Here is a 13,855-nt window from a genome sequence, read left to right on the forward strand (position 1 = left end):
AGTTCTTGATCTATATAAATTCAAATTTAACTTATTCACTTTCACATTCATTCAAATCAATCCACAAACACATATTTAGGACATTTTACAAATTAGCCCTCACATTTTCACATTTTGACAATTTAGTCCCTAATCACAAAAATCACAAAATACACCAAATTTCCTTGCACATATGCCTAGCCAAGTTGTCATAGTACTCATAAAAGTCCACACATTTCATTTATTTCACATTTTAGTCCTTCAATTTACAAATTTCACAATTTAGCCCATTTTACTCAAATTCATCAAAAATTCAAAGACAAAATATATCAACCCAACACATATCTTTTATTTTCCAAAAAATTACATCACAACACTCACAATTTCATCAATGGAATATATGAAAATCATCAACAAAATCAAAAATTAGGGCCTGTGCTTGATAGATTACAGAGCAACGATCATAAAAACGTAGAAATTATCAAAAATCGAACAAAAACACATACCTAATTAGCCAAAATGAGTGCCAAAACCCTAGAAAGCTTTTTCTTTTCTTTTTCTTTTTTATTTTCGGCAATATGAACACTAATGAACCAAATTTACCCTTACATTTTACCCTTACATTTTAAACATTTCAAACATTAACATTGAGGTCATTAATGTCCACTCATGTGTTTAATGGTAAAATAACATAATAAGGACCTCTCATTTTAAAAGATGTAGCAAATAGACACTTTAACAAATAGAAGGCCACTTTTACATTTTATGTGATTAGGTCCTTTTAACAAATTGAACACACAAACGATCAAATTTTCATACCAAATTTTCACACATTCTAATTCACATATAATAAGCAAAAAAAAATAAATTTAAATATTTTTATGACTCAGATTTGGGGACCCGAAACCATTATTCCGACTAGGGTCTAAACCGGACTGTTTCAGTTAGAATATGGTTGTGAATATGTTATAAAATTTTCTTATTTAACCTTTGATGTTATGTATACAATATATGCTCTAAAGGCTCAAGATCTCACAAAAATTATGGCTTTTTGATGTTCAAACTTGTGAATTTCAACTCAAGATAATACATAAGCTTAGGGAAACAACCTAAAAGTTTTTAATTCTTCAAAAATCAACTTATCATGCTTGATTCCCTAATGTCCTAAAGTTTAAACAATTAACGCATAAATACCTATGTTTTAATTTAAGACATATCAATAAAAATCATAAATTAATTAAAATTCATTCTAATAGTGATATGAGTGATTCACATGAGAATAAGACAAAATTCAGGGATTTCTGATGATGATATAAAAGACCCCCCCACATTTAAGATGTACATTGCCCTCAATGTACAAAGAGAGATATATTGACAAAGATAGATATATAATCATAAGATAGGGAGAGAAGTGAAACTTCCTGAATGATGCATGGACTCCTTGAATTTGAGTCATATAGAATAAACGATGAAAGCAATGATGAGCGTAGAGGATGATACTCCAGTGGTGGTAGAGGTTGGGTTCCACAAATGCTGCGCCAAAAGAATGTTATATCTCAAGTTGGCTATGGTCGTGGTCGAGCAGGGCATGGCAGTCGTGGAGAACCTTTCCTAGTAGAGTTTCAAGTTCCTGAGTAATAGTGAGCTTTGGAGCTCTTTATAACTGAGGAAATATATAAGGAAGAATAATTACTCGTAATGAAATAGCTGAAATTAAAAATTGTAAAATAATAATTATAAAACCTAATAAAAAATAAGCTTAAAGAAAAATAAAAAGTAGTCTTAAAATAGAATAAAAGTAACAACATAAAAAAATAAATAAAAGTTTTTAAACATCTTCATCGCTAGATGGTTCGCGAGGTGGGGGTGGCGATGAGATGTGGAAGTGTTGAAAAATCTGCTGTAGAGTAGCATTAATGTTATCAAAGTGCTGAAAACACTGCTGCTCAAATCGAGTAAGGCGCTCAGAGATGTCAGTGTATGAAGCTGCCGCATGAACTGGACGAGAGGGGGGTGTTGGCTGAGTCAGTGGATCCTTGTGATGTGGAGGGACATCATCAGTAATGTCCTCTGGGTCTTCTCCCTCGGTGGACTGGGCGAGGCGATACCGAGAGGGTATGTGCCACGTCATTTTTCGATCATCCTCATACTTAGCATGCTCGAGATGCCCTGTGAGGACATCTGGCCGATGAGAGTGAGGAAGGATGATTGTGTTGCCGTGTTGAGGAGCCCAAAATATTGAGCAAATCGAGTCACATAGGGCCCAATAGAGATGACCCTTCTTCTGTGCCACTCTGTCTGGTGGTAAATGGCGAAGGTAATAAAGTAGGTGAGGTTGATGACGTGCCCATTCACCATACTCTATAAGAAATAGACGTCGTGGGTGGTGACGACCCCAGTGCTCTCTCGTCTCCCTGTTAGAGTGTGAGCCAAGATGGCTTGTAGATACCTCAAGGATGGAGGGAGATCCGATGCCTTGGAGCGGCTAGAATCGTAAGTGGCCAAGGTAGGGACGAGGTCCCTCCAGCATTTCGAGGGGGAGTAGTGGATGTGGCAGTGGAGGGTGTTGAGTTCATTGTCGTCCATGAACTCATCCATTTATAGCCCTAGTGCAATCCCCAACTCGGATATGCTCAACTGGCGTACTAGACCACCAAGGTGAAACTGGACCGTTCCAGGATCGTCGAAGTTAGTCATGACGGTGTGAAGATGGAACGTCGAGTAGAGCTTCAATGTGAACTCGAGATACTTTGGCTCGACGATCTCAAAGAAGAGCCCTTACGGGTCAGTCGTCAAAAGGGCTCGGACTGCATCAACCAAATGAATTTGTTCTAGTGCTGCCCAGTTAATACAATGGCCCACACCTAGGGGTCAGGTCTGTAATAACTGATATTATTCCTCCTAGGGTCCCATGGGAACCTAGAGGAACGGGTGCCTAATCTCCGTTGTAGGACCCGAGGATGACGCTGCTTCTTTCCTCTTCTTCAAGGAAGGAACAACGATCTTCTTACTATGTGAGGATTACATTGTACCTGCTTTGAAAAATCAAAGTTCAACCAATATGCCCCAAGAATAGTATGGAAAATCAAGACTAAATATGAATATTTCATGAGATTAACGTACTAGATGATATAAACTAAAACAACTAAATATATCAAGTTATAGGATTATGAGAATAATGAATGAATGCATGTGGGTAAGCATAAATTTCATGGAAACAAGGAAAAATGAAAGAGTATAGCATAATGTAGTAACTAAAATGAAAAAAATTTTTATTAAACAAGCATGAGTATTTTAATATTCTAACTATGAGTATTCATTCAAAAAAGTTCAATAGAGCAGAGAAATCATGAAATAAGCAACATATATAAAGAAAATAGAGAGAAAAAAGTAAACAAATGCAAAAGGAAGAAGCTTGGGGCGTTAGAATCGGCGTTGTAGGCGGCGCACAGACGTGGGAGATAGGGCGTGTGGATTTGCAGCAGCTAGGGTTAGGGATTTTTGGGGAGGGAGATAATGAATAGTGAGGGGTCTATATAGATTTCCCACGCCCGTGTGCCCTAATTTTTTCCCGTGTGTTTCACGATTTTTAAATTTAATCGCGTCTGACATTCGGACCACACCCGTGTTGCTTGGACGTCTGGGTGTACACGGCCGTGTCTTGCTTCGTTCGCTTCTCCCACGCCCGTGTACATAGGTCCACAGCTATGTTCATTTTGACAGTGTCGACAACGAGTGAATGGCACAGGTGTGTCGCACGCCCGAGTTACATTCTCAGTTTCAACCATGGTCTCGAAGCTCAGGCGTGTCTCACGCTCATGTTGTTTTGGTAGTTTTGCCCAAGGCTCTGTCGCACAGCCATGGTAACTTATCGCACCCCGTGTTGGGGAAGAAATCTTGCCCTATTTTTACATGGCCTAATGCACGCCCGTGTGTTTGGCCGTGTGGTCTTTAGAAAGCCTGTATTCCATGATTCGGTTAGTATATTAGATGTTAAAAACTAAAATTTAAAGAAATTAACAGTGTTAGTGCTCGGGTTACCTCTCGAGAAGCGCTTATTTATAGTCTAAGCTCGACCTACCTCACTTTTGCATGGTCAAGGTGGAGCAAGGAGTTTACACTTATCATCCCTGCTATAAACTTTATCAACATAAGGTTTAAGACGAGTATTGTTTACCTTAAATGTGTCGAATTTGGGATAATTTACCTTGACAATACCATATGGGAAAATACTAAGTACCGTAAGAGGAATTTCTTCATTAGGTTCAGAAGTGGTAATACGAGGATATGCTGCATCTAGTAGTACTTTGTCTCCAACCTTAAGTTGATTTGGTGAGGTATTGAGCTCGTCCTGGCTCGATTTCGGCTTATCGGGTGTTCTCAGTTTCTATGTCCGCCATTCATCTAGCTCCTCGATTTGTAGCCTTTATTCTTCATAGATAGGTCCCTTGTTATGGTTTGAACACGGCTCATATGCGTTCTTCGTAACTATTTCCTGTACAGAAGGTTTCACCACATGATCAGTACTAGTAGAATAATTTATACAACCACCTTCAATTTTTGATGTGTTACTCGAATTACGAGCTTAAAGGGTGATTGTTTCGTTTCCCACACGAAGTGTGAGTTCACTTGTACCAACATCAATAATGGTTCTAGCAGTCGCTAAAAAGGGTCATCCTAAAATTAAAGGTGCGTTACTATCCTCTTCCATGTTTAGAACAACAAAGTCTATTGAGTATATAAATTTATCGATCTTAACAAGAACATCTTCAATGATACCCCTAGGAAATCTAATGGTTTTATCAGCCAATTGAATGCTCATCCTAGTTTGTTTAAGTTTCCCAAGACCTAGTTGTTTAAACATTTTATAAGGCATAACACTAATGCTTGCCCCTAAGTTAGCCAATGCATGATGAGCATCTAAACTACCAATTAAACAAGGAATCGTAAAACTCCCTGGATCCTTCAATTTGTTGGGTAGCTTATTCTGTAATATGGCTGAGCAAACTGCATTCAACTCCACATGGGATGCCTTATCCAACTTTCATTTATTTGTTAAAAGCTCCTTTAAAAACTTGACTGCGTTTGGCATCTGCGAAAGGGCTTCAATAGACTATAAGTTAATATGTAGTTTCTTTTACCAAATTGTTCGTCTGATCGGTCTTTCCTTGTCTCATTGGGGTATGGCACACGAGGTTTATATTCTGTACTCATCGGCTTTGGGTCATTTTGGCTTACCTCATTCTTACCTTTGCTTACCACCATTTCTGGCCTTGGTTCTGCAACTAACCCTTCCTCATCTTGAATGGCAATCGCGTTGAGTTTCTCCCTTGGGTTAGATTCAGTGTTGTTGGGCAGGCTTTTTGGTGTTTTTTTGGAAATCAACTTGGCGAGCTGGCCAATTTGAGTTTCGAGCCCCTGGATTGATGCTTGTTTATTTTTGAGTGCCATCTCGGTATTCTAAAAATGATTTTCTGGCGCTGAGATGAATTTGGTTAGCATCTCCTCAAGGTTCGGCTTTTTCTCCTGCTGGTACGGTGGTTGCTGAAAGCCTGGAGGGGTGGTGATCTCTAATTTCCTTGGCCTCCCCTTGAAAAATTTGGGTGGTTCCTCCAACCTGCATTGTAAGTATTGCTATAAGTATTGTTTTGAGATCAAGGATTATTACCCATGTAATTTAACTGCTCGTTCTCCATGTTGTGGCCATAAGGTGGGTATTTTGAACTGCTTGATCCACCTCCACTTACTTCGCACTGCATTACTGGGTGAACCTGTGAAGAACTAAGAAAACCATCAATTTCTTATTCAAGAGTTCTACCTGATTAGAGAACATGGTGACCAAATTGACGTTATAAATGTCAGCTGTTTTCATTGGCTTTGTCCTCACGACTTGCCACTAATAGTTATTCAGTGACATCTCCTCTATAAATTCATAGGCATCTTCAGGTGTCTTATTATTGATGGTTCCGACAATAGCTGCGTCAACCATCTACCGAGTCGAAGGATTCAGGTCATTATGAAAGGTTTGAACCTGTAACCAGAGTGGTAACCCATGGTGATGGCATCTTCTCAAGAGGTTATTGTATCTCTCCCATGCGTCGTAGAGTGTTTCTAAATCCATCTACATAAAAGAAGAGATATCATTGCGTAATTTGGCTGTTTTAGCGGCCGAAAATATTTTAATAAAAACTTTTCGGTCATTTGTACCCAAGTAGTGATTGACCCCCATGGCAACGAGTTCAACCACTTTTTAGCTTTATTTCTTAATGAAAAAGGGAATAACCGAAGGCAAATGGCGTCATCAGAAATGCCATTTATTTTAAAAGTGTCGTAAAATTCTAAGAAATTTGTCAAGTGAGCGTTGGGATCTTCGTCCTGCAAACCATCAAACTGAACAAATTGATGTATCATTTGAATTGTGTTAGGTTTCAGTTCAAAAGTATTTACAGCTACAGCAGGTATAATTATGCTCAATTCAGTTCCTGTTAAAGAAGGTTTAGCATAATCATACATAGTGCACAGAGCAGGATTCTGATTAACAGCAATCGCAGGAGGTATCAAATTTTCTTGGTTTTCAGCCATCTCCTTGGTTATGGTTGAAATATCGTCCTCTTCCTCTTCCTCTGTGTATCGTAAGCTTCGCCTTATTTCTTGTCTGTTTCTGTAAACTGTGCGGTCGATCTCACCGTCAAAAAGTAGTGGTCCTGACGGGTTTCTTCTGGTCATAAACTAGAAAAACCTGTCAGAAGAAAATAAATGAAGAATTAGAAAAGAAAATAAAAATTTTAAATTGCAATGAAAGTAAAATGGCTAAAGTAATAAAAATCGAGTGTTCTTGATATTCTAGTTCCCCGGCAATAGCTCCAACAACTTGATACGTAATATTCGTGACAGGTTTTAAAGATTTATGAAAGGATTGTTCTTGAGACTAACTTATTATCACGATTAAGGCAAGTGTACCTATCGAACAGTAGTATAGTTCGGCAAGACCGGATTGTCAAACCCAAAGGAACTACGAGTACTAGTATTTACTTCCTTTTTATTATCTAGCCTAAAAATTAAGAGGTTTGGTTATCTAAACTAATTATTAACTAAGAATGCACAGAAAGAAAGTTTGGGAAAATACTTTTGGGAAAATTCGATTGATTAAGATAATACTTAAGGAAAAATCCATCTAGACTTCACTTGTTATTTGACTCTGAATCAGACGATTTATTCATTTGACTTGATTCGTAGAAATCCCTAAGTTATATTATTATCTCTCTCGAGACTAATAACATCTAACCCTAGGTTGAATAATTGAAATCTCTTTCTAATTAACACCCTAGAATTGCATTAACTCGATCTATGGATTCCCGTATTAGGTTCACCCTAATCCGGTAAAATCTTATCACCCTATCTCTAGGCGTGCAATCAACTCTGCTTAATTATGACAAATTTACTCTTAGACAGGGTCTATTCCTCCTCTGAATAAGAGCTTAACTTGAATCAATATCCTGGAATATCAAAGCAAGAATTAAGAACACATAATTAAGAACAAGTCAAATATTTATCATACAATTCAGATAATAATAACAAAAGCCGTCTTAGGTTTCATTCCCCTTAGATATTTAGGGGGTTTATTTCATACTTATGAAAGAAAACATCTCAAAAGCATAAAGATAACAAAACATAAGAAAACCCAAAACTCCTGAAGGAACTTGAAAGGAGATCTTCAGTCTTGAAGATGAATCCGGCTTCTGAGATGGATCAATCGGCTTTCCTTCAGTAATTCCTTGCTTCCTACTCTCTGTCCCCCTTCTAAGTACCTCCCCAGGTGTTTAAATAGGCTTTAGAATGCCTAAGAGCCCCTAAAATTGGCCTTTTTCGAATTGGACTAAACTTGGGCTTGGTAGGGACACGCCCGTGTGCGTTTACTTAAGGCCGTGGTCAAGGCTGTTAAATGGGCACGGGCGTGTGATCTACCCGTGTAAGTCGTGGTTCGATCTTACCAAAGGGACACGACCGTGTGACACGCCCGTGTGAGGAAGTCCAGGCCGTGTTGATTTCCTATGTGGGTCCATTTTCTCTATTTTCGGCCCGTTTCTTGCCCTTTTTACTCTCCTATGCTCACCTAAGTATAAAACATGAAATTAAAGGATTAGGAGCATCAAATTCACCAATTCTAAGGAGAAACCATCCATAATTGCGCTAAGCATGGGATAAAAATATGTATAAATTATGGTTTATTATATTGTCTTTTATAAGTATATATATATGGAATATTTGGATAATTTTAATGTGGTTCAATCTAAGTTTAGATATTTATGTGAAGTTGAACTTGAATAATTAAATTTAGTTATTAAATATATTCGATCATATGCTAAAAATAAAATAAGGTAGTTACTTGACTGGTAATTTGGTTCTTGAATATTAATATGCCTTGGGTTAAAATGTGGTAAATATATATGCTGGTACAAAATCTATTGAATATATATATTGGTATTGATCATATGTATCGGTTATTAAATAATAATGGAAGTGTATTATGTTATATCACCTAACACTTTAGCAAATTAAAATATATGTCATTTATATGAGATGTATTTGGCATATGATTAATGAGTGAAGAAAAAGAATATGTTTGACTATGTGGTTTGTTAGTTAACCAAATCAATAAATATGAATAAGAAAGTTTCAGTTCCTAATGGTATATTATTGGTAAGTTTTAGTTAGTTATTGAGTAGTGTAATTATTTGAGTTGATATATATATAATTATTTATAATGGAATGTACCTTTTGTGTGTAATTAAATGATGTGTGGTTGCTTGTATAAGAATGTGCATGACAAATTTTGAAAATAAATTTAATATTTAGTAGTGAAGTTATTAATGCATTATATTTTTCAGATATGTATAAATTATTTTGACACGCTTTTGGATTATGTTTATTTGAGCTATGTTGTGAATAACATAATTAATTTAGACTTAATATTTGATTAAATTGTAAGCTATGATGCGATTAAAATTTTGATTTGTAATATATATATATAGTGCATGTTTGTATGAACTGTAAATTGTTCAGTAATGCCTCTTAACCCTAATCTGATGACGGACACGGGCTGAGGGTGTTACAGTAATGTAGTTGCACTGTGCGAAATTTAATGTTTTTCTAGCATAATGAATAGCCCCAAATAAATTATTTCGCCTTTGTCCTAACATTGCAGCTACTGCATAATCACTAGCATCACACATAATAATAAAAGGTTTTGACCAATTCGAAGTGATGATTACAGGGGTAGATACGATTTTTTTTCTTTTCTTAACTCAAAAGCTTTAAGGTAGCTTTGGTCAAACACGAAAGGTGTTTCCTTTTTGGAGAAGTTGATTCAAAGGTTTAGAAATATGAGTAAATATTTTATAAATCTCCAATAAAATCCTACATGACCTAAAAAATTCCGCACACCTTTAACCTTTATCGGATTTGGAAGATGCTTAATAACTTCAATTTTGGCTTTATCTACTTCCAAACATTTTCCAGATATTTGATGCCCTAAGACCGGTCCTTCTTTCACCAATGAAATGACATTTTTCCCAGTTGAGTACCAAGTTAGTTTCTTCGAATCTTTTTAACGCTTTTTCAAGGTTATCCAAGCTTTCTTGAAAAGAGTCCCCAAATATGAAAATAATCCATAATTACATCTAACCCCTCTTCTAACATATCAGCAAAGATCGCGGTCATACATCTCATGCAAGTTGTTGAAACATTACACAGGCCAAAGGGCATTCTCTTAAAGGCATACGTACCAAAAAGGCAGGTGAAGGTGGTTTTCTCTTGATCATCGAGATGAATTAGGATTTTATGACACCCTGAGTACCCATCAAGAAAGCAATAATAGTCCTTTCCTGCTAACCAATCAAGCATTTGGTCTATAAAGGGCAACGAAAAATGGATTTTTTTTTGTTGTATCATTCAATTTCCTATAATCAATGCATACTCTCCAACCTGTAACTGTTCAAGTGGGAATTAACTCATTATTATCATTGTCGACTACAATTAGACCTCTCTCTTTTGGAACACACTGGGTTGGGCTAACGTGCAAACTATCAGAAATAACGTAAACAATTCCTGCATCTAGCCATTTAAGCAATTCCTTTTTGACCATCTCTTTCATGGCTGGATTACGTCTTCACTAAACATCTACCACTAGTTATTTTCCCTCCTCTAATCTAATCTTGTGCTAACAAAAAATAGGATTGATTCCTTTAATATAAAAAATTCTCCATCCTACCGCTTTTTATGCATTTTTAGGACATTTAATAAGGCTTCTTCCTAATTTGCGTCTAGACTTGAGGCAATAATTACTAGCAAGGTATTTAGTTTCCCCAAATATCCATACTTTAAATAATTGGGCAAGAGCTTTAGTTCTAACTTTGGAGGTTTGACAATATATGGTACCATCTTTACTAAGTTTGGGATCATTTTCCCTGGCTGATCCTTATTATGTCTCCACTAGTCCAATTGAGTTACCATATGGTGATTCTCTTGTTCCACACTGTCCCCTTCCTCTTCTATTTCTTAACTCGTTGATTCTTTTGCACTAAACTCCAATTGATTGCTTTCTTACTCTCTATGTTCCACGGATTCCAGTCTTTCATTTCCTATTTCATGACATTCTTCCCAAGTTGATTCATTAATGTTGTATCTTTCCAATATCGCTATTACTTCCTCTTGAGTTTTCATCCAAATACTTTCCCCCGGTTATGATATCCATTTTTCATCTATTCTAGCTATCCAACCCGTAGTAAAAATGATGTATTTGAAATGAAAAATGTATTCCTCTGCCTAATATTGACCTTAGAATTGAATTGAATCTTTCCCATGCTTGGCCCAAAGTCTCAGTAATGTCCTATTGGAAATAAAATCATTGAGTGTAACTACTTACTACCTTAATCATAGGCAACAATCGGTGAAGGAATAACTGCATGAAATCATTCCATGTCATGATAGAGTCTGGATAAAGTTCTTCTAGCCACATTTTTTCATTTCCATCTAACACAAACAGAATTAATAATAACTATATAGACTCAGATGGAATTCCTACATAACTAACAGTACTGCATATAAGGTCAAATTTCCTCAAAAATGTGATAGGATCCTCATTGATGTGATTGGCAAACCTGATATTCTTAAAGATCCATGTTAGTAGAGTAAGACTTAATTCATAATGTGGACTATAGATAACAGGTTGGGAAATGCAAGACCTTAGCAAATTTACATCAAATAATATCCTCAAAACCTGCATATTATTAATAACCTATGTGTGAATCGTACCTATAACTTAAAAATTTTCTAATTATTCTAATTAAGTGCGAAAATTAAAATTAACCTAGTGACATTGCCTCTCCAGCAACAGCACCAACAACTTGACCGTCTCCGAATGTACTACTGTCAAGAGTGTGAATACTGCAATAAAAAAATAAAATTAAGAGGAGGTATCTGCAAGTATACGGGTCTAGTTGTAATACAGTTTTGTAATGGAGTGGGTGAGTACTTCGAGGATTGTACCTAAGGAAGGCTAATGCTAGATGAATTATAACTTTAGAATTAGAATATCTAATTATTACTTTAGATTCAGTTATAGTATGAAGAATATAAAGTAAAATATTTTGGGGGGTTTTATAATGATAAAAATAAAACAACATTCAAAAGATAAAATTCAAGAGATTAAAAAGGAAGAATAAATCAAATCTGATTGTGGGTGGTTAGCTCACTTCGATAATCTCTATCAACTGTCACTTCGGGTTCCTCGTCAATCAACTAGTCACTACCCTAGCAAGATCTTTCGATCTTCCATTAACATAAAGAGTTAGTAAGAACTACTTATCTTTGGACCTCATAGATGGGCATTACCAATTTTGGGTTAATTCCCACCTTGATGACTTCCTAGGGTTGTTAGGCCTAGGGTTTGTTCCACATTCTCCCTTTCCCAAACATTTGATCCGTTGAGTAACCTTAAAAAATAGTTAACAGATCATACCTCTACTCGATAATCCCTCAAAGAAAGATTAGCTCCTCATTTCGTTCATAAATAATATATAATTGATGTAAAAAGAAAGCATGTTAATTAAATCGAAAAGATAGGGTAAATGAAAGACTCTGATTGTATTGATATTAAGCGTAAATCCACAAAGTTGAATGATTCCACAATTCAGATCTCTTGAAAGAAAACAATGAACAAGTAAACTAAAACTATCAAAGCCTAATAAATAAAGTGAAACTAATATAAATGAAAAAACTAGGTTAATTCAAAGGTGTCCTTAACATGTGCCAAATGAACCTGTTTATAGCCTTCAGGTGGTCGTCATCCTTAACCCTAGGTTAGCAGATGTTTCTAAGCTTTAATTTTGATTTTTTGAACTAAAACACCCTTACATCGTATCTCATTTATGTCCTAAACATTTTATTGAATGTAAGTAAAACCAAAGAAACTTAACTAAATGTAATGAAAATGCTTGTATTCTGGCTCATTAAGTGTGAAAACTAGTTTAATATGCTACAGCGAATTTTGGCAAATCAATAATCACATCTAAAAATTTTAGTCTCACCATTGATTTTCACATTTTAAGTCAGGCCATAAGTAAATCGTTCAATAGGCCATTGACAGGAGTTCAACGCCATGTTTTCATTTATTTCATACACATCCTCATACGTTATGTTCGTAAGAGCTCTTTCTACTACTCTATCAAATCCAGACCTTGCATTTGCATCCAACATATTATAAAATACCTGCAACCGCATCCACTCAGGGAATTCGTGGTGCGGGCATTTCTAAATCAATGTTTTAAAATGTTCCCAAGCCTCACGAAAACTTTCTCCTTCCATTTCTTTAAAGACAGTGATTTCTCTTCTTAGTTGAACCACTTTACTAATAGGGAAGAACTTCTATAAAAACTATCCAGCAAGCTCATCCTTCGTCGTAATAGACCTTGGTGCCTAGAGTCTAACCAAGAAAAGGCTTTATCAATCAAAGAAAAGGGGAACAACTGAAGATGAATAGCATCATTAGTGACCTTGTTGTTTTTAAAAGTATCACAAAGTTAGAGAAACCGTTTCAAGTGTTGATTCGGATCCTTTGTCATTGTACCCCTAAATTACTAATTATTCTGAATCATCTGAATCATTGCCGGTTTGATCTCAAAATTGTTAGCCATAATAGCCAACCTCGTTATGCTCTCCTGAACCAAGTCCAGACTTGGTAATACGTAATCTCTTAGGGTTCTCTCGTTACGAGCCATCTGTAAGTTTGTGGGTAGATATAGTGGTGTTGGTGGGGCTCCTAAAGTGTTATCGTTAGCGTCATCAAACAGTGAGTTTTCGAATGGTACGTTGCCTATAGTAGGTAGTGGTGAATCTTGCATCTGCTGCTGCTGCTGTTGTTGTAGTTGTCGACGATTTCTCCAAATTATTCTCTCTGGATCTATAATTGGATTTATAGGTGTTCCCCTACTACGAGTCATACACTAAACCCAGAAAGGGAAGATTAGTAATAATAAAGGTTAAAATTGTATATAAAACCTAAAAATTTCCTAATTATTCTTACTGAAGTGCAAAAAAATTAAAATTAAACTAGTGACATTACCTCCCCTACAACGATGCCAACAACTTGAATGCCTCCGGACGTACTAACGTTCAAAGTGTGAATACTGCAGAAAAAGATATATAAATGAGGCGGTATCCACAAGTAACCTCAATTTTTTTAAGAAAAAATAAAGAAATAAAATGAAGAAAAAGAAAATCAATATAAAATTCAAATATGCAACACATGCTATAAATAAATAAAAATATAAACGCTCGAGTTGCCTCCTGAGAAGCATTTTTTTAAAGTCTAAAGATC

General features: G+C 36.0%; 1 non-coding gene across 1 annotated transcript; it reads left to right on the forward strand.

Moving 5' to 3' along the window:
• Positions 1-12,769: 12,769 nt before the first annotated feature.
• LOC128294873 (small nucleolar RNA R71) lies at positions 12,770-12,875 on the forward strand. Its single transcript, XR_008285180.1, has one exon. It is a non-coding gene; the product is annotated as a small nucleolar RNA R71 (small nucleolar RNA).
• The last annotated feature ends 980 nt before the right edge of the window (positions 12,876-13,855 follow it).

This window comes from Gossypium arboreum, chromosome 6 (assembly GCF_025698485.1).
Source record: "Gossypium arboreum isolate Shixiya-1 chromosome 6, ASM2569848v2, whole genome shotgun sequence".
Lineage (NCBI taxonomy): Eukaryota > Viridiplantae > Streptophyta > Magnoliopsida > Malvales > Malvaceae > Gossypium > Gossypium arboreum.